Source organism: Dasypus novemcinctus, chromosome 9 (genome assembly GCF_030445035.2).
Source record: "Dasypus novemcinctus isolate mDasNov1 chromosome 9, mDasNov1.1.hap2, whole genome shotgun sequence".
NCBI classification, from domain to species: Eukaryota; Metazoa; Chordata; class Mammalia; order Cingulata; family Dasypodidae; genus Dasypus; species Dasypus novemcinctus.
Genome location: NC_080681.1, coordinates 71,541,861 through 71,563,990, shown reverse-complemented (window position 1 = coordinate 71,563,990; position 22,130 = coordinate 71,541,861). Strand labels below are relative to the sequence as shown.

The window sequence follows — 22,130 nt, the reverse complement described above, 5'->3', positions numbered from 1 at the left end:
CTTTCTGAGCAGGCACCAGTGTCTTCAGGACATATTCCTTGTTTCTTCTTGCTTTCCTTTCCCCTGTCCTTCCCCAACAGCATCAACCCTAAGAATGGCACATAGGCGATGTTTCACTGGGGAAATGGTGAGGCCCACTCTGAACAGTAAGTTCAACTTCTAATTGTTTGAAGACCTGAAGGCAAATTTTTGCATGAGGGAAGTGGCCAACTGTTCTCTCCAAGGCATGCCCCTTTTCCCGAAGGACAGAAGTAGTAAGACTGGGTTATCTTCCAGGTTGAGGAGGTACCCAGCAGTGATAAAAATCCTGCTTAAAATTGGAGCAGCCAATGACTTTGGACCCCAGATACTGAAGTTGAGTTGAAAGCACTTCCCCAGTGCTAACAAAGCCATTTAAGCATAGCAGACTCTTAAATTCCTACCCATTAGTGTTTGGTCCTGGAATTGGATTCAAGAAACTGGTATCCTATAAATTGCTGTTTTATGTTATAAAGACCAGGAGAGCTTATTGATATCTGTGATATCTGATAGGTCTGAGTTACAGAAGACTGTTCTGTGGATGGAATGGGTTGGGAGGGATGACCTGAGGCTCTTTCCTACACTGATAGTCAGCCATGCAAAATCTGAGCAATGGAAGGGCCTGCTAGTCCCAGGGCTTTATGTACTTGTGACAACCTTCCAAGCAAACTAAATCACAGGTAGCATAAGCCCAGAATCACAAACTCAAATACCTTTAGGGATTAGCCTGGTGAAGCACAGGAGGGAAGGTCAGGGTGCAGGACAATAAAAGTGGGAGCCTGGGTTGATCAAGAAAATGGATATGTACCTGAAGCCTTTCAAATGCCAATTAACACAGCAATAAAAACAAAGACACAACAAAACTCAGCAGTTAATTTTTTTTTCCTGTCCTTAAAAAGAAATTGTCCAAAGGTATACGCAAGTAAATGTCAAAGCAGTTTCTAAATTACAAGGCATATTTATTTCCCCAGGTTGTCCTCAATTATTAGGGATATCACTGTATGGATTGACTCAATAATTTGAGGCCTTCTCCATGGGAACTGCTTTAGCCTCCCTAACTCTCACAATTGTTTTTCCAACAAAGAGCAGTCTTCCTTTTCTTCCAATGTGGAGCCCAGGGCTGGATGCTTCTCTCTACAGCTCACACCCGCAACTGTCTTGGCCACATCCCACTCCACTAAGTGCAGAACTGGAAGCAGAAGGATGGAGATTCAATTAAACTCGTCCCCCTTCCTTGCCATTTGATTTGGGGCAAATTAAGTAACCTCTTTAGGCATTAAAGAAAACGTGAATACGGTATGTGTATGTGTGTGTGTGTGAGATGAGAACTTTATTTTATGAATTGTGTGAGCTATGCACTCACTCCAGATAAGACCAAATAATTTGTACAGTAAAACAAAGAATTTTAAAATGTCACTTGGATAATAATAAACATTCTAATTTTCAAGTAGTTTATCATTAATCTGATCTGGAAAAATAGTATAATAGATTTTTACTCATAATTCTACACATAGCAAAATAATATTTTAAAACTATCTTTAAAGAAAACTTTTTGGGTAGTAATATTACCAAAACAGCTTTCTGTCAATTATAACTTTTTACTGTGGCACTTTCCATAGTGTGCCTTTTATTTTGAGATGTACAGAAAACTTGCAAGAATAATACAAATAACTTGTTTCTGCAGAATTATTTGAGAGTAAGTTTCCTATATCACTCATGAAATCTCTGGTATGTATTTCATTCAACATAATACATGGTCCATGAAAGACAGTAAATTAACACTGATGTATTATCAACATCTGATCTTCACATCCTAATCAGGTTTTTGCCAGTTGTCCCAAAAAATGTCCTTAATGGTAAAAGGATCCAGTTCAGAATCATGTGTTGCATTTAGCTGCCTAGTCACCTTCAGTCTCGAATAAATCCTCAGTCTTTCCTTAACTTTTAAGACTTTGGCATTTCTGAAGATTACAGACCAGTTATTTTGTAAAATATCTCTCATGTTTCCTTATGATTAGATTCAATTTGTAAGTTTGTACATTTAATAGGAATATCAATGAAGTGACACCATGTTCTTCTCATCCTATCAGGTGGAACATGATTTTGGTTTGTCCCATTATAGTGGAAGCAGAGAGGATTCAGTGATCGTATATTGAAGGCTAGGACTTAGGAATCTCTGAGAAGGAAGATTTATTATGACCGGCTGGGGCCAGCGGACTCTTGTCCAAAAAGCTGAGCCCTGAGTAGGGGTTTTAGGTTGTTTTTATACAAGAGACACACGTGATGGGCCAGGAGAGGTTTAGGGGTGAAAAAGACTTTCTTTGTTAGTTTAGGGCTTAACCATTTGTTTGAATACCAGCTAAACCTGAATTAACATATTGCCCACTTTCCATCTGGATGTAACTTTGAACACACATTCAGTCTTCACATCCTTTCTGAATATTCAAAGACTAGAAGGCCTATATCACTTAATTGACTTTCTAAAAACTAGGTACACTTGGATGCAGAATTAGATAAGTTTGAATTCATGCATAGGCTATATTACCATTATTGGTGACATTAACTTTGGTCACTTGATTACGGTGGTATCAACCTGGTTCTCTCCTTGTTCTTTTTCTCTTTGTAATTAATATTTTAAGCTATTTAAATAAACCATAAAATTTAATCTACTAGTTTCAGCATCCATTGATGTTTCCTGACAGAATTATTACCCTAAAGTCTTCTGAATGATTATTTTCTAATTCCATCCCTCCTTCCATATATATTAGTGGGCATCCCACTATAAGGAAATCCTCATTCTTCTCCTCATTTCTATTTATTTATTTTATTTATATCAGTATGAATTAAGGGATTATTATTTTTATTAAAAGGATTATAGGATTCTGTTGCTATCATTTATTTTTCATCCTTAAAATCTTACAGATTTGGTTGGCCACTGGGTGCCCATCCAATAAGGTATATATATTTTTTTGGCCAAAAAAATATTCCAGGCTCATTTTATACTTTCTCGTCCCCAGTCATCCATCTTTCAAAAACCCTGGTTCCTTATAGTAGACAATGATATCTAGATCTGGGAAACAGACTTGTTCATTTCTATGAGGATGTTCTTGTTCCCAGGCCATTTCAGTGGACAGAGCTGGGGGAATGCATGTACAAATATATATATATAATGTGAGAATATGTATATATATACACCACATTTTTGTCTATATCTATCTAATTGAAAATCTGCCTTCGCACACTTCCCATTCTAATTCAACACCACAGAATTCATTCTAATTTTGTTCATATCTATTTTTATACTTCCTCTCATTACTCCTAATAGATTTACTTGTTGGATCAATCTCCCCTGTAGATAATGAAACTCCCATCACTGCCATGGCCACCCTATGTGGTCATCTCATCTCCCTCTGTTCTGACACCTGATCTAGGATTCTGTCACACACTGCCCTGTCAGTTAATGTCCCCTCCTCTCCTTAATCTACAACATTCCACACTACTACCACCAGCTCTCTAGGGTGTGCTCTTAATAGGTAATTTTCCCCTTACATAATACAATACTTCACTGTAAAAATGTATAAAGAAGAAAAAAGTTTTAAAGAGGTTTATAATCCCTTATTTCCTCATAGCCTTCCCTGGGACTCCCATGCACACCATGCTTATAAAATTAGTTTTATTCTTTGTAGTGGATTCTATATTTTATTTTTGCTCCTTTAATTTGTATGTTCCAGTGAAATTAAATATTCTTGGAAAATGTTTAATGTATGCCTCCATTTTGTCCTTTGCCTATAAAGATCTGTTGAGGAAATAAAATTAGATGATACATGCAAAAGTGTTTAGTAAATGTGCTTCACTATTTTGTCCTTATTATATTATTTTATACCTGTCTCCTACCAAAGCAAGGCAAATTCATCTGTTTCCAAAATTTTTATCTCTTTACCCATCACAAATAGTGCAAATAGCAAATTTGTTACAATGGTGCCAAATCAGCTATAATGTTAATAGCTGAGATTATCCTAGAGCAGAGGTTCTTAACCTGTGTTGTTCCACAGACCCCTTTGCCAGTCATGGCCCCTTACTAAGTCCACACTGTATTGTGAATTATTTAATAAATACACCACACCTGCACCAACACGTCCCCACAAGAGTAATGTTTTTTTTTTTAATTTCAAGCTCACGAATCACTTTGTTAATAGCCTCTGTCCTAGAAGAATCCATAAATTACCACAACACTGGGTTAAGGCACTGGCTCCATCAGTAACCAGCTAAATGGCTAAGAGTAAACCACAATTTCTCACAGAGATAAATTTTTCTCACTTGTCAAATAAGTGAAATAATCTCTCCCACAATTGTATAACATGACTGGGCAAGGACCCTAATGAGACAGCAGGGATGAATTTGCTCTTAAAACCATGAACACTAGCCTTAGACTTCAAGCCTTTGACCTGCATTAAAAGTGGCTTGGATCTTCTTCCTGGTGCTTCCACTAATTAGCACGAACCAACCAGATCAATTACCTCATTAGCAAAATGAGACAGTTGACCTAGGTTGTTGGCAAAATTATTTCCAACTCTATTCTGCTAAAGTCCAATTCTATGTGAAAAAATGAGGCACTGGATTCTTATATTTCATGAAGCTGCTTCTACTGTTGGATCAAACAAAGGACTTAAATGAGGAAAAGAAAATATGAATTTTTAAAATAGCTTTACAATCTGCCCTGATCATGCATATGTAGTAATTCCACATCTGGTCTTTTTTCCAAGTAAAGGGAAGGAGTTGTACACACCTCATTTTCTCAGACAGGCTGCCTTTAAAGTACTAGACCAAGCGTGAGGAAAAGCACTCCGGGACTGTGATGGCTAAAACCAGCCAGTTGTATTGACATCTCTTAACTTAGTTTCTTTCTGTTAAGAAAAGAGATATCAATCTATTTCCTGTCTAATATTAATAAATGGGTTGCTATAGGTTTAAATGAGATAATTTGCTTTCAAATCTATAATTAAGAGGGAGAGATACAATCCTCAGTAACAAATCCCCAGCAAGGCAATGTTTGTAGAGCTTTTTATACTCCAGCTATTGCAGATGGGAGAATTTTTTTTTAACAGGGAAACAGGAAACAACTATAAAGAAAAACCTTCTTCAATATGAAGGAAAGCTATCCAGGCATCACTCAGACTAGAAAGATCCTTCTTCTTAAGCCATGGACATCTCTTAAGATTTCTCTCATCACAGTTGCAGAAAGCAGGTGAGGGAATTTTGTGGAATGCATAGAGCGACACATTTTTAGTATTTCAGAATTACATGAATCTGGAACAAGGGCTAAGGAACAATACAATAATTACAATAATTGATATATGCAGCTGAAACTTTGTACTGCAGTACAAAAGATGAAGCTATTGTAGACAGAAAGGCTGGAAGATATTCCTAAGTCTTATATCAGCTTTCCTCTTAGGAAATGATTTGTCTAATGTGAGTAAAGGTGACACATTACCAGATGAACCTTTAAAGCCAAAGAGGATCAGCCCAGATGCCCTTAGGGCAGTGCAGCACCGTGGGAAGGCATAGTCTTTAGAGTCACACTGCCTTGGGTTCCAATTCCAGTTCCTTCCTTTCTCTCTGAGTCTTCATGCCATCACCAGCAAAATGTTACCTTTTCATAATATGATGTCTATGTTATTTTAAGTTAATAATAAGCGGCATTAGTGATAAGAATGATGGGGTATTCATTCCACACTATGAGCTCTTATGTAGAATTGTTATTTTTAGGAGATAGAACTAGAAAGCACCAGTTTTGATTTTTGACAACGTTGATTGGCATTGAGTCCTAGGACTGCCATGTATAAGCTTTATGACTTTAGTTGTCATCTTTAACCTTCTAAGTCTCAGTTTCACTATCTCTAAAATGGGAGTAGTAAATTGAACCTTGGAAAGTTACACTAGAACATAAACTCCATGAAGACAGATTTATTTTTTTCTATTTTACTCATTGTCATATCCTCAGGGCTGAATGCCTGACAGGTAACTCTTTTTATTGCACTTTCTTTTGTAAATTTCAATTTTTGTACAATTTAAATATATTAACAAAATTTTTAAGAAGAGTCTTCTCAGGGAGTACAGTAGAACTTGCCCTAGTTAAGCCTGTGACATAGTCAGTGCCTGATGCCCTATGCCCTTAATGGTAAGTAGCCCCTTTCCCTGGCCCCCTCCCATCTCTTATTATACATCTGATCTATGTCTGTGTAAGTGGGCTGGCCCTTAAAAGGGATGTGAAACATTTAAAAACCCTGTAAAAGGGCAGGTGACCAAACTTCTTCATAAGCAAGAGGCAGGGCCTGGGTCTCTGCTTCCCATGCTCCAGGTAGAACAAAGTGAAGCTAAAAGTTCCATCAGAGACAAGGGAAGGCTCAGGAAGCAAGGAGCAGTCTGAAGAAATGCCCAGCCCAGGGAATCCTGAGGCTGCCACCAAAAGCAAGACAGAGTCACAATGGTGGGACCAAATGGAAACATTCCAACTAAAGGAAAGGTCTTCAGAAGAGTGGGGGAGGCTAATAGAGGAACTCTGAACCCTCATGCTCATTTATTACAACTCACTTATTGAGAAAGGCAAGAAGGATTCATTTTTCTTTTTCTTTTTTTTTAAGATTTATTATTTATTTATTTATCTCCCCTTCCTTGCCCCAGTTGTCTGCTCTCTGTTTCCATTCGCTGTGTGTTCTTCCGTGTCTGCTTGTATTCTTGCCAGCAGCACCAGGAATCTGTGTCTTTTTTTGTTGCATCATCTTGCTGCGTCAGCTCTCTGTGTGTGCAGTGCCACTCCTGGGCAGCCTGCACTTTTTTCACGTTGGGCGGCTCTCCTTACAGAGCACACTCCTTGTGCGTGGGGCTTCCCTACGTGGGGGACACCCCTGTGTGGCATGGTACTCCTTGCATGAATCAGCGCTGTGCGTGGGCCAGATCATCACATGGGTCAGGAAGCACGGGGTTTGAACCCTGGACCTCCCATGTGGTAGGTGGATGCTTTATCCGTTGAGCCAAATCTTCTTCCCTCATTTTCTTAAACTGTCCATTCTCCAGAAAATGCTCAGGAGTGGCTCGCACTGTGGGGTCATTGTGCAACGCAGTCAGATTAATCAAGATCATGGTCCCCTAGAGAGAGAGCAATGACTCAGGCAAGGCTCGACACGAGTAACATGCCTGTGCAAAAGGCGTGAGTCCTTGGGATCCCACGCCAGGCCCAACCACACCCTCAATTTCCCATGCCCTCCCAAACCCACCACCTACTACTCTCTTCCCTCCCCCTCTTCCCCCAGGACCCTGCTCTTGTCCATGTGTGGACATATCTGCCTGTTGGGAATTTTATCAAGGAAGATTGGCTACTCTTGACCCTGTGGTGGGTCTCTCTCTACAGGGAACGACCAGCTTGGGACCTGGGAGGGGATGAATATGCAACAACGAGAGAATGGTACAGCTGTCTGCCAGCATTGGACCAAAATCAACCAATTGCTCAGTGTAGCAGCTCACAAGGGAATAAAGTCTCATTCATTTCTGTTTTTCCCATTTTCTTCCCCCCGTTGCTTCCAATGTCACACTGATCACCCCCTCCCCACACACACACACAATGTGGGTTAAAAATAGAATCAGGTAGTGCAGTGAAAGTCATCACTATCTATCCAGTTACAAGCAAGGAACCCAGGAGACAGCCTTAACCCTCCCTTATGCTCACTCTGCCTTTATCAAACACATCGGCACAAATGTCAGCTTCACTTGCTAACTTTCTCTTGATGCTGCCTCCTCCACTCCATGTCCAGTGCTCCACCCTAGACAAGCCATCTTGCTTGTCTCTACTCCTAAAGTATATGACCAACGCTGCCCCACATGCTCTCTTGTCCCTTTCAATCTGCTATGCACCCTGAAAGCAGAGTGAGCCTTGAAAATGATTTCATCATTCCACCCACTCCTCCTACCCTAAAACACCAGGAACTGAAACCCTTGCAGAGCTTCCAGTCACCATAGGTTAAAGACCCACCATCTGAGCCTTGTCTGGGCCATTTCCTCCTCCTCCCTGCTCTCCCACTACTGTGGTCTTCTTTCAGTCTCTCAGGCATGTCAAGTCTCCACTCATTTCAAGGCCTTTTTAAGACCTGTTGGGTCCTGCCTGGAATGTTTTTCCTCCCTCTTGGTCACTATTTAATCTTCAGTTCACACATCACCTCCTTTGGGAAGCCTTCTCAGACTACTCCAGCACTAGTTAATCTGCTTCACATGAGCCTCCTTGTTTGGACACTTAATTGTTGTGCTCAGGATTGTTTCTCTAGATCTGAGCACATTAGTGCTCAATGAATATTTGTTGAATTAATAAAGAACCATAACTACTAATTTTGAGCACTCTGTACATTAAACAGTAGGTTTCTTTTTTAAAGATTTATTTATTTATTTCTATTCCCCACCCTTCCCCAACCTCCCCAACCTCCCAACCCCAGTTTTCTGTTCTCTGTGTCTATTTGCTGCATGTTCTTCTTTGTCTGCTTTTGTTGTTGTCAGCGGCACGGGAATCTTTTTTCTTTTTGTTGCATCATCTTGTTGTGTCAGCTCTCCGTGTGTGTGGCACCATTCCTGGGCAGGCTGAGGTTTTTTTCGCGCTGGGCGGCTCTCCTTACAGGGTGCACTCCTTGCTCGTGGGGCTCCCCTACGCGGGGACACCCCTGAATGCAGGACACTCCTTGCGCGCATCAGCACTGCGTGTGGGCCAGCTCCACACAGGTCAAGGAGGCCTGGGGTTTGAACCGCAGACCTTCCATGTGGTAGACGGATGCCCTAACCACTGGGCCAAGTCCACTTCCCTAAACAGTAGGTTTTAAGTGCTCAAACTACTTGACATCATTCTACCTCCTCAAGCACATTACAGATAAAGAAACTGAAGGTCTGAAAGGTTAATCAGCAGACATAAGTGAAGGAGGCAGAGCCATGTTTGAACCAGGTCTGCCAAAGCCCTGGTTCCTCACCTCTTTATCACACAGTTGGATTTTTCAGCTCCCGGGCTCAGAAGCTTTCACATTTAAAGTTGATGCTAAAATCACTAGTAGGAGTTTGTTGACTTGGAAATGGTTCCCTGGAGTCCGAGAGAAATGGCTAGAAAATAGGAAATGGCCCCTGGAATTTTATCACCAGCTATCACCTGAAATATGACCAATCAGTGAGCAAATCAGTCAAGGCAACAGCTGTACTTCCTGGCTCTGCAAGGATAGTGACCAATGAGTGACCAAGTGGTGATCAAGGTGTAAGCAGAAGCTCCTCTGGTTCTGCCACTTGAAGTCATCCTTGGGCAAGACACACTCAGAGGGACTTGAACAAACTGGAGTGGATCTGGGGTGGCTGACCAATGTGTAAGAAAGCAGAGGCAGAAACTGAGAATGTGCCCTCTGGAGAGAAAACACTAGAGGGCACAGGAGAGCTGTCTGCAGAGCTCAGGAGAAGGGGATGGTAAGAGTAAGATGAGAATTCCCTGTGAGGACATGGAGATTTTAACAGGCACCAATTGAGAAAAAAATACAGGGAGGCTTTAAAGTTAAAGGAAAGTATCTCATCTGGAGGGAATAGGATATATATATACACACACACACACACACACATATATATATCTGGTGGGAATATGATATATATATATATATATATATATATATATATATATATATATATGCCTTTGAATCAGAACAGAACTGGTTCTGGATCATAACTCTTAATAAGTAGCTGAGAGACCTTGGGCAAGCTACTTAATTTCTCTGAACCTCAATTTCCCAAGCTATAAAATGGGTATAACAAAGAGTTATTAGAGGGAAGCAGATGTGCCTCAAGCAATTGGACTCCTGTCTGCCATTTAGGAAGTCCAGGGTTCAATACCCAGGGCCTTCTAGTGAAGGCAAGCTGGCCTGTGTGGCAAGCTGGCCCATGCAGAGTGCTGGCCTGTGTGAAGTACTGTCCTACGCAGGAGTGCTGGCCCACACAGGAGTGCTGGCCCACATGGGAAGCTGGTGCAGCAAGATGATGCAATAAAAAGAGACACAGAGGAGTGATAATATGAGGTACAGCAGACTGGGGAGCTGAGGTGTTGCAAAAGAATGATTGCCTCTCTCCCACTCCGGAAGGTCCCAGGTTCAGTTCCTGGAGCCACTAATGAGAATACAAGCAGACACAGAAGAACACACAGCGAAAGGACACAGAGGGCAGACAATAGAGGGAAGAGGGAGAAATAAACAAACAAATAAATAAATCTTTTTTAAAAAGTTATTAAAGGACTAAGACATTTTGAAAGAACCTAGATAGTCCATGGCACAAAATCAATGCTTAATAAGCATTGGCTCCTTTTACTCCCTTTCTAACTTGGGTTAGAAACCCAGGGTCTACTTACTAACTAACTATTTAACTAAGTGAAAACTATCACCTAGGTAAGTTCCCCATCACTGGGAATGAAAGTAAAAACTGGAAAAATACTTGGAGTTGTGTTAGAAACACCACCATTAACATGATATTGGCCATGTGGTCTCAAATGTCCTTTCATATATTTTTTAAGCATTTATTTTTTATTTATCTCTCCCCTTTGCCCCCCACCCCCCAGTTGTTTGCTCTCTGTGTTCATTTGCTGTGTGTTCTTCTGTGTTTGCTTATATTCTTGTCAGCAGCACCAGGAATCTGTGTCTCTTTTTGTTCTGTCAGCTCTCCATGTGTGTGGCACCACTCCTGGGCAGGCTGCACTTTTTTTGCACTGGGCAGTTCTCCTTACGGGATGCACTCCTTGCGTGTGGGGCTCCCCTATGCAGGGGACACTACTGCGTGGCACAGCACTCCTTGCGCGCATCAGCACTGTGCCTGGGCCAGCTCATCACACAGGTCAACGGGCCCTGGGTTTGAACCCTGGACCTCTCATGTGGTAGGCAGACGCTCTATCCATTGAGCCAAATCCTCTTTCCCCTTCACATTTTGACATTCTTTTTTTTTTTTTTTATTAAATAAAAATTCCACTCATTCGACCTTCCCGGTATCCCTTTCCCAGTGTGCTGTCCTGCTCCCACCCCCAGAATTATCCCCAAGGCTGCCCGGGCCCCGCCCCCACACCCTGCCAGGTCCCCAGACCCCTTCCACAACGTGCAGCTGGATCTCCAGTCCCCGTTATGGCACAGCTACCCCGCCCCCCAACCCTCCCGGCTGTGAAATCCTCCGCAGAACCCACCCCAGGTCCCTAAACCTCACCGCCCCGCCCCCGCCCCCGCTTGAGCCCCGCCCCAGCCCCGCCCCAGCCCCTAACCTCCCCCACCCCTCGCTTGCAGCCCCGCCCCAGCCCCTGGCCTCTCTCCCTTTTTGCAGCCCTGCCCCCCGCCCCTCTCCCGGGGCCGCCCCTCGCGCCTCACCCCCGCCTAGCGCGAGTAGTAGCTGTGCTCCTTGGGGTCCAGGCGCCGCGGTGGGACGTAACTGAAGGCGGACAGCACCGAGATGGGAGGCGGCCGGGGCTTGCCCCGCAGTGTGGCGGCGGTGATCTCCTCCTCGTCCTCCAGGCCACCCTCTTCCAGCTTCTCGGCCGAGGTCCTGTCGTCCCGCCCGGCCAGGGAACTCGAACGAGTCCTCCTGCCCGGCTGCCCGGCGCCCGCGTCCGGCGGTTGCCGGGAGGGCGCAGGACGCGGGCGCAGGGCGGCCACAGCAGGGCCTGGGAGCAGGGCGGGGGACGCAGGGCGCGGGGAGCAGGGCAGGGGGCGCAGAGCGGGGGGCGCGCAGTGCAGGGGGCGCAGGGCGCGGGGAACAGGGCGGAGGGCGCAGGGTGGGGGCCGCAGGGCGGCCGGAGCAGCCAGACTCGGGATGGGGCCGCGCCCTCTCCTCTCCCTTCGGGTCCCTGGAGAGCCCACTTGGGACGCGAGGAGCCCCGTCTGCTGGGCAGGTGCAGCCCTCCCGGCGCACCCCCGCCTGCTTGCCCTTGCCCTTGCCCTTGCCCTCGCGGAGGGGCCCAAGCAGGGAAGTACAGGCCGCCCGCGCGGGGCCTCTGAAACCCTCCAGGAGCCGTGGACCAGAAGTGGAAGACGCAGGTGGAATTCACCGCCACCGTGTATGAACCCAGTGTGTCCACAGCAGCACCGGTCAACATGCAGGGAACTGTATTTCAGGGCCTCAGTCACCCCCGGTGCGGGTGTTCAGCAGCACGAATCGAATCGAACCACGTGGAATCTGGCAAAACTGAACTGTTCCGGAGCGCTCTCCTGTTTCTTGAGCCGAATGCTGATTCAAGAGGTGTGTTCCATTTGTTGAAAATTAACTCAACTTGAAAGCCTGAGATATGTGTGTGTGTATCAATAAAATGAAAAGGGGAACAAAACAGGCTCGGGAATACTTTAACTAGGGTGGCTCTAGGAAGGTTGGCCTGAAACACAAACGATAATGAGGATCCGGACTTGTGAAATCCAGGGGACCGTGGGTCGTTCCAGGCAGAGAGAACATCTGTGGTGGCCCTGAGGCCGAGCCCATTGATGTGCGGGCGGCAGAAAGGGAGGACGAGGACGGTGCAGCTTCCAGAAGGGGAAGCCAGTAGGGACTGCAGGTGACAGGCAGGCAGGGGAGGGGGCGGTCTCAGGTAATGACCAAGGAGCACCCCTCTTCGGAGGCTTCTTGCCTGCAGGTCCTTGAAGACTAGTGTCGTAGGACGCCCCCTCAGTCCAGGCACCTCTCTGCTGAGGCGGCCTTGGGGGTCCAGAGGTCCCTTGGGCAGGATTTCAGACAGCACTGTGCAGTACCATGTGTCTCTCACGTGGCCACATGATTTCTTGGAGAACCATCCATGCTTTGATTGCCCTCCTCACCCATCTTTCTGCTCCAGTCAGAGCAGACATGTCCCTCATGTGTTGGCCAGAGTGAGGTACCAGCCTCCCATGTTCCCACGCTCCCGGGGACTCATCAACCTCAGGGACCACTTGGAGACGTTGTCCCTGGAGCTTAAGAGACATAGTTCCACCTCTCCTATTCATGAGGTGAAGGAGAAGTCTCTCACCCTCCCCCCATGGGCAGAGGCCTTCACGAAAGCACCAGCAAATGTTTTGTTTTCTCTAGGCAAAAAAAAAAAAAAGCTTTTATAATCTCCTGCTACTTCTCCAAACTCTCTTATTGACAGGACAGGGGGATCACTAAGGGCCACAGATTAACTTGCATAGGTGATCGGGTATTGTATATGGGAATCTGGAAATAAATGGCACCAATTATCTGGAGAATTCAGATGGAATTTGAGACAAATCATTTCACTGTAAAAAAAAATTGAATGTGCTATCTTGATGTGACACTGTAGCTTCAATTTCAAGTGGCATTTTGTTCTGCACTTGGCTGGCAGCTCTGGGGGGCACAGTACATCTCTGTCATCACTGATGGCTCATCTGGCCTACAGTAGGTACTCAGCTAATATTGATGCTAAGTACAAACTCCACTGCTGTGGCTGTGGCTCCTGCTGAAAGCTGTGGCTGATATGAGGGCAGGGTTCATGAGGTTCCTTAGTCAGCCAAAGAGGTGCTGATTCAAAATACTGGAAATTGGTTGTTTTTTATGAAGGGTATTTATTTGGGGTAGAAGCCTACAGATACCCGGCCATAAGCATAAGTTACTTCCATCACCAAAGTCTATTTCCAAGTGTTGGAACAAGATGACTGCTGATGGCTGTGAGGGTTCAGGCTTCCTGGGTTCCTCCCTTCCAGGGTCTTGCTTCTCTGGGTTCAAGGTTCCTTTCTTCCCAGGGCTTGCTTCTTCTTGGGGCTGGCTTCTCTTTCCTCCATGAGGTTACTTCCTGGGGCTCCATCTTAAGGCTTCAGCATCAGACTCCAACATCAAAAACCCTCAATTCTGTCCTTTGCCGTGCCTTTTATCTGTGAGTCCCCTTGGTGGGTGGGTGGAGACTCAACACCCTAATGACATAGCCCAGTCAAAGCCCGATCATAACCTAATCATGCCCAGGTACAGACCAGATTACAAATATAATCCAATGTCTATTTTTGGAATTCAAAACCATATCAAACTGCTACAGAAGGTAAGTCCAGGGAGCAGGAGTGAGGGCCTGGGGGGACACTGTCAAAGTCCCATGGAGGAACTGGAGCTTGACATTGATCGGAGCTTTCTGAGGAGTGGAGAAAATGGCTCTCAGAATTTTCCATCAGAGGATCAACTTGGAGGAGCATTTAGCTCCCACACCCATTCTCCCATTCCCCCTTGGGTGAGGTTTGTCCTTGGGTGGTTCATGCACACCCCTGCCCAGTGCTGTGCAGGCTCCCTTTGGGCATCCCCTTGGGCATCAGAGAAGTCCTGGGAAAGAGAATGAAAGACATGAACATCTACTGGCAACAAGTTATTTTCAAGAGCCTCACCAAGGGGGCTGAATCCCATGGGAGACCAAGGGAATGCAGGCAGGGCATCAAGAGAGAAGCAACAGGTAAGGCAAACTTCACTAGTTTCAATTAGGATGAGGTTTTAGTTTCTCTCCTGTTCAAAAATCTCTTCCTATATAATCCTATCAAGCATTCCAGGTGCATGAGTGGAATGTGAGGTCAAAGAACCTAATCTGATTACATTCCCCAGGTCTGCAATGTCTACTTGCAAAGTTCTATGGCAAGGGAAGGCAAAGATAAAAGAAGACTGAAAAATCCCACTCTTGAAGAAGGAAAATTAATAGTACAAGGGTGCGAACCAGGCATGGCTTAAGTGTGCAGCAGATGAGTCTCTTTATCAAATGACATCAGTGGTATGAGATGTGTACCTTCTAGTCCCATCCAGCATCATGGGAACAGCCTCATGCTGGTGCTTAGAGCTCCACTTGGGGTCACATTTTGACATTCCATGGCACCAGCACTGTGTGAAGCAGTATTTTCAAAAGTCTCTAAACCTGTGAGATGGTCTCCTGTGAGAAAGTAGTACTATTGATTATTGTATCCTAACAAAGATTCACAACACACGTTTGCATAGTAAAACTCTGAGAAATCCCACAGGACTTCATTCCCTAATTTTTTTAGACCAAGAGTCCTTACATCCCCAGTACCTATAAACAACTAGTTAAACTAAAGTTTTAAAGTTCATAATGGAGAAGGAAAATAGTATTGAATATACTGTTTCCACATTCATGTGATTCCTTAGGTTATGAATATATGCCATTTGACAAGTTCAAGTTCCAAACATCTAAAAATATGGGCTTGAAGGTCTGAGGAGTCCCTGATTACCTTGGGCAGGCAGTATCCAGTCACGGTGGTACTGGTTGACACTTCCCTGGGCCCATTCAGGGGGATGATGTTGGCCATTCCTGCACCTCACGGATGATGGCACTGCTGTAGGGCAAGCACTCTAGGTCAGCCAAGGTTGGCTGTTGTGAAGGGCCTGTCGAGCTCAGCTTGTACTTTCTCTGGAAAAGAAAAGGTTCTATTTTTAATGAAAATTCCAGGATTTCTTCAAAAGATGTAGGAATGGTTTCCAAGTTCTCATTTGCTGTATTCCAATTGGTGACCAGGTTGCGAAGAAATAAAATTGTTCATAAACTTCCTAAGGGCTTATTTAGAAAACTGCTGATTCCATAATTTTTCTTGATCCTGGGTAGGCCAAGGAATGGAATAACCAGGATTAAAAGGACTAAGATTGTAGTAAATTCTATAGACTTTAATTTCTCAAGGAGGCATATGTGAGTGGAACTTGAGCCATGATGTAAGAAAATGCTGGATGTGAACTTTTGTTCCATAGCATTAATGCTCCAAATTACTTAAAATTCTGTGAGCCTCATTTCCTTCTCTGAGTAGTGGGGACAAATAAACCTTCATCTTAGAGTTTTTGACAATTGCATGAACTGATGTATGTGAGCACCCAATATATGATAGAAAATACTAGTCATCCCTCAATATGTGTTTTCCTCTTTTTTTCTGCAGTAGTAGAGATTTATTACTGGATACATGGTTGTTCAGCAAAAGACTACATTTCCCTGGTTCCCTTGGCACTAAATGTGACCATCTGACCACTAGAAGGTACACAGATGTGATAGTTAACACTTTGAACATGCCCTCAAAAGAAGGGGCATGTGCTCCCTTCTCATTTTCCCCCTTCCTATTGGTCAAAAAAGCAGCCCTAGTGATAAACCTTCTTCTTGCCAACAAGGAATCATCCTAGATACAACAGAGCAACAAGTTGGAAGGAGCTTGGAACTCTAAGAACTCTGCAGGGATTTGAGTCAGACTTTTCACCTGAGAGAAATAACTAACATTTTAGGCAATGGTTTTTTTGGAGCTTGTTACAGAATCAAAGTCTATATCCTAACCAGTAGCTTTGAAAGTTTTAAAAAATGTAATCCAAAGTTAGAAATGCATTTTACGTCATGTTCCAGGAAACATATACACAAATACACACATATTGTATATACATTCATGAAATATGAAAGAAATAGTTTCAAGAACATACTTCTCCTTAGTACAAGGAAAGCATGCTGTCTTCTATATTTAAGAATAAAGACTTGGTCGTGATCCACCAAACTGATTTTAGGTACCATTAATAAATTGTTATCTACTGTTTTTGAAAAACTGTACCCTAACAGTTCCCAGCCCCAATTTGCTCAAACTGTTCTGAGACCTGGAAAAAGAAAAATGAATATAACAGGCAATGTCCTTGAATGGACCACAGTGATGAAAGTACATTGGATCATCCCTAGAAGAAGAAATGCTAGTAATTCCCTAGAAGAATGGGAAACATCATGGGTGAGGTAGTGTTTGAGAAGATTCTTCAAGAAAACTATTGGTTTACAATGTAGGGAAAATGGCGAAGTACATTCTTTATAGAGGCGCCATTGCATGGGATGGCACAGAGGCATAAATAAAGACAGTGTGAATGGAAATGACATGTAATTTAGTGAGGCCACCATGCAGAGTGGGTGGGTTGAGCCTGGAGAGGTAGAAAGAGGTGTATCAAAGGATGTTATATACCAGACCAAGGAGTTTGATTTCCTCTTTTTTTTTAATCAAGAGGTCAATGGGAAGTCAATATTTAAAAGGAGAAGGCATGACCAGATTTTCACATGAGAATGTAGCTCTTGCATGGAAACTAGCACAATGCCATTTGACTCCACTGTTTCTTCACTAGACTGTTGTTGCCTTCTTGAGGGCAGGGACTGTGCTATATTTGCATTATTGGAACTCATCACTATCCCAAAATCTGAAGAATGTTCCAGTTCTCAATTCCATGTCACCTTGTGAGTGTTCAAGTGATTTTTCCATTCTGCCCTACTATCTTCTGGCCCCAAATTTTGGGCAGTAGCTTCTGGGAGGCAGTCTATCCTGTTCCAGGCACACCACCAACATGCTCACCAACATGGATTTCTGGGTTGATGGCCAGGTAAAGTAGAGCCCAGTGTAGTGTTGTAGAAGTTGTCTCTGTTCCAGCAAAGAAGAGGTCCAGGGTGCTGCAAATGAAATTTTCTTTGTGGAAACTTGAAGTAGCGTTGCCTGAATTCTAGAAAGAACACTGTTTATGGACTTGTTTCTAATGTTTGTGCTTGACCACAAAACAAACGCAGGGCTTCAACCTAGGAAGGGAACCTGGAAGGGAATGTCCCCAGGATAAATGACTCTTCTTTTGGCATACTCAGGAGACAGCAGTTATTATGCCATTATTATTAGTGTTATCCTGCCCCAATGGTCAGAAGCTACCTAGGACTTCCAGCACTTGGAGAGATGGAAAATCAAGATGGAAATTTTCTTATGCCTATAATTTGAGAGAAGGTCTTGGTACACTGGAAAGAAAATGAGCTATGGATAAAACTAACTTGAGTTCCAGTATCAGTCACATTATTTACAGCATTATGACTTAAGGCAAGCTCCTTAACCTCTCTGTGCCTCAGTTTCCTCCTTTGTAAAGTGAAAATGACAATATGCCCCTCTTAAAACCATATCACAAATTGCAGAGATGCAAAACACACTTAGCAAATAATGAACACTTGCTGTACTGATAACAGAAAGAATAAACTAAAATCCCATTTCATATAGTAATTCCCATATTACCTCATCAATCTTTTCTAGGTTAAACCTCTCTGACTCCATAAAACCTTATGACACCTCAAAATCTTTCTCCCCTTCCTCAGGAAGTTTCAATTTGCCAACAATTCTCTTATTGTGTGTCCCATACCTGAGCACCTTGGAGGAAGTAAAGTCTCCTCCTTTGAGGATAAAAACAATATTTCCATTAATATTATGCCAATAATATGAAATAAGAGAGGAAAGGAAAATAAACCCATCATTCTGCCCACTCAAGAGACAGGATCCACTAATCTGATGAGTCCAAGATCAAGAGGCCTATTCAGGGATTGTATATTAACTAGAAGAGTCACTGAGACACTGTGTCAAACATCCCTATTAGCTTCCTCCCTGTTTCCTGCCTGTAATGTTGGAAAGCAAATGATATGGAGGAAAGGGTGGTAGGAAGCCCCACTAAGGCACTGAGGCTAAACTCTGGAATCCAACTCAGCTTTACTTGTGTTCTGCTCTGGGGACTGGAGGAAAGGATATTTAACTGGCATTGACCCAAATTATTATTCTCAATTGCTAGTTTTCTTTCTGTGGATAGCTCCTTCGGATACAGGTGGAGAGTAGGGGTTGGGGCATGAGAAGGCAATATTTAGGCATTCCCAAGGCCTCAGACTAAATAACATTTAATCCCTCTCTTAATTTACTTGCCTCATCAACCCTGAGTTAATGCTACTCCTAACTTATACTCTCTGAAAGACTGCCTCTATTTTTACCATCCCCCTGTGGTAGTTTGAACAATGATCCTCTAAGATGTCCATGCCCTGTTGCAGGAACTTGTGCACTGAATGTTACTGGAAATGGAAAAAAGGACTTTGTAAACATGAAAAAGTTAAGGCTCATGAGATGGTTAAATTATCCTGCGTTATCAAGTTGGGCCCAATGTAATCAAAGAAACCTTTAAAAAGGGAGAATAAAGGGCCAAAGACAGAGAAAAGGCTGCAAGGAGAGGAGCAGAGGCCAGAGAGATGCTATGGTGCTAGCTTTGAAATCAGGGGAAGGGGCCACAAGCCAAGTGCTCCAGGTAGTTTCTAGGAGCTAGAAAAGGCAAGAAAGCAAACCTCCCCTACAACTATAGCCTGAAGAGGGAACCAGCCCTGTTGGCATCTTGGGTTTAGACCATTGCTTGGATTTTACACGTCTGACCTCCAGAGCTGTATGAGCAGAAAGTTATGTTTTAAGACACTATGGTCATGGCAATCTGTTACAGCAGCAATATCGCCATTTGTCCTTTCAGAATAAAATTCAGGAAATGACTTTGGTTTCCTTACCTTTGCTATTTCCTGGAGGTAAGCATCAATAAAGTCTCTTGTTTCAGCAGGATTCCAATCTCTTGTGTTCTTCAAACATATGATAAACAATTTCAGTTTCTCCCAGTTTCTAAAGAGTGTTTTGCAAGGTCTAGGAAGGAATTTTGTTATCCGTGGAAAGAGATTGCAGCACTAAATGATAAAAGCAAAACCATCATGGGGACCACAAGTTGTCACTTTTTTACTTTGCAAGACAGTCTTGTTTCCATCTCTTTTATTTGCTTAGGCTTAAATCTCGGAGTCATCCTTGGTGCATTTTTTTTCTACTGTCATTCCTCTTCTCACGCTCTAGGAGAGCATTTCAGCTCTTTATACAAAATATATCCAGCCTCAGCTACCTCTAACTACCCCAATTGCTTACCACCCTAGAACACACCACTAGTACAGTTTTTATGTGTACTTGCCTCCAATAGTTTTCCTGATTCCATTCTTAATCCCATTCTTAGTCTATTTTCCACAGAGCTCACAGATTGAGCAATTAACAGTTTAATCATGTCATTTCACTCTTTGGCTCTCAACCCTCTGATGGTTTCCCATTACACTCAGAAAAAAGGCATGTAACACAATTACCAGGTCTTTAAGCCCTGACACACACTTGCCCCTGCCTCTCCCATTACCTCCTTTCCTATCTTATTGTCACTTCACTCTCTACACTCCAGCCCCTCTGGTCTCCATGATCACATCAAGTATGTTCCTATTTTCGCCTTTGCCTGTGCTGTTCCCTCTGCCTGCAATTTTCTTCCTCTATAAACCAGTATGACCCACCTGCTCACTTCATTAAGGTGCTGCACAAATGCCCCTGCCTTGGAACAGAGGGTTACCAACTAATCCTCTAAGTGGCAGCTCCTCTGTCACCCTTTGTCTATTCTCTTACATAGCTTTATTTTCCTTCATGGCAATTATTTCCCTACAAAAAGTTGTCAAGATGCTTGAAGAAGTGGTAGTCAGTTGGCCAAAGGTCAGGTGAATATGGTGGATGAGGCAAAACTTCATAGTCCAATTCATTCAACTTTTGATGCATTGGTTGTGCAACGTGTGGTTGGGTGTTGTCATGGAGAAGAACTGGGCCCTTTCTGTTGACCAGTGCCGGCTGCAGGCATTGCAGTTTTTGGTATATCTCATTGATGTGTTGAGCATACTTCTCAGATGGAATGGTTTCAACGGGATTCAGAAAGTTGTAGTGGATTAGACCTGCAGCAGACCACCAAGCACTGACCATGACCTTTTTTGGTGCAAGTCTGGGTTTGGCAAGTGCTTTGGAGCTTCTTTTCAGTCCAACCACTAAGCTGGTCATTGCTGGTTGTCCTATAAAATCCACTTTTCATCTCACATCACAATCCAATTGAGAAATAGTTTGTTACTGTTGTGTAGAATAAGAGAAGATGACATTTCAAAACGATTTTGGTCAGCATCAGGCATCCACTTCTCAAGCATTTTCACCTTTCCAATTTGCTTCAAATGCTAAATGACTGTAGAACGATCAACATTGAGTTCTTCAGCAAGTTTTTGTGTAGTTGTAAGAGGATCAGCTTTGATGACTGCTCTTAATTGGTCATTGTCAACTTCCAATGGCTGGCCACTATGCTCCTCATCTTCTCCTTTGAAATGAAAAACTTCTTGAACCACCACTGTATTGTACATTTGTTAGCAGTTCCTGGGCCAAATGTATTGATGATGTTGCAAGTTGTCTCCTCTGCTCATTTTGAACTCAAAATCACTCGAATTTGCTTTATGTCTAACATCATTTCCATAGTCTAAAATAAATATTAAAATAAACAGCAAGTAGTGTCATTAGCAAAAAAAAACCATAAAGTGATAAATGCACATTAAAATGATATAAAACATAACCACATATATTTAAGAATGTATTCCAATATCAAATGGCAAATTTCAACAATGCGAAATTGCAATTACTTTTTCCACCAAACTAATAAACATATAAATACATATATACATGTATTTACATGTATGTTTCTATTTCTCTCTCTCCACTATGATGTAATCTCCATGTGGGCAAAACTTGGCATTTTTACTTAAATAAAATAGATATTAAGTAAACTTTCTCTAATACCTGATAGAAAGCATATAGTATAACATAAAATACATTGCCTAAGACTTAACATGAGACAGACTTACGCTGACTATTAGCTCTGCCTCTTTCTAGCTATAATACTTTAATAATAGTTATAATAATAGCAATGTAAATTGTTCATCCTTAATTTCACTGCCTGTGGGGTCCTAGGGTTTCTGGGGATGAAATGGAATGAGCGACATAGAACATTTAATCCAGAACCAGTAGACCACTACTTTCTGTATTTGCATTCACACTCCCATATCTGCTTGCACACACCATACAGCTGCATTTTATTTTTTAGGATGGTTTTGAAAATTAACTGAGTAAAGTTTGTGTAATTGACCATCAAAGTACCAGGTATATTTGGGGGCTCCAGAAATTATTACTGCCCCCATTCCACTTTCCCTTTTTCCTCTCCCTGGAATTTCTCATCCCTGAGACATGTACTTAGAAGTCAGCTGGGTACCCAACGAACTCTGAATTCCTAGACTCTGTCCTAATTGGAAAGAAAAAATTTAATGTACTGAACAGAGACCTACCATGACTAGAAGTGAAAACAAGGAATTCAAAAGGACTCTGAAAATAATAATAGACAGCATTCATTATACCTTTCTTATGAGTAAAGAATCATAGTAACTGCTTCACTAATTTTCCTGTGATGTGTCCTGAAAG

General features: G+C 43.0%; 1 pseudogene; it reads right to left on the bottom strand.

Moving 5' to 3' along the window:
* Positions 1–1,079: 1,079 nt before the first annotated feature.
* On the bottom strand, positions 1,080–21,025 carry LOC101412943 (cytochrome P450 2J2-like; annotated as a pseudogene).
* Between the last annotated feature and the right edge of the window lie 1,105 nt (positions 21,026–22,130).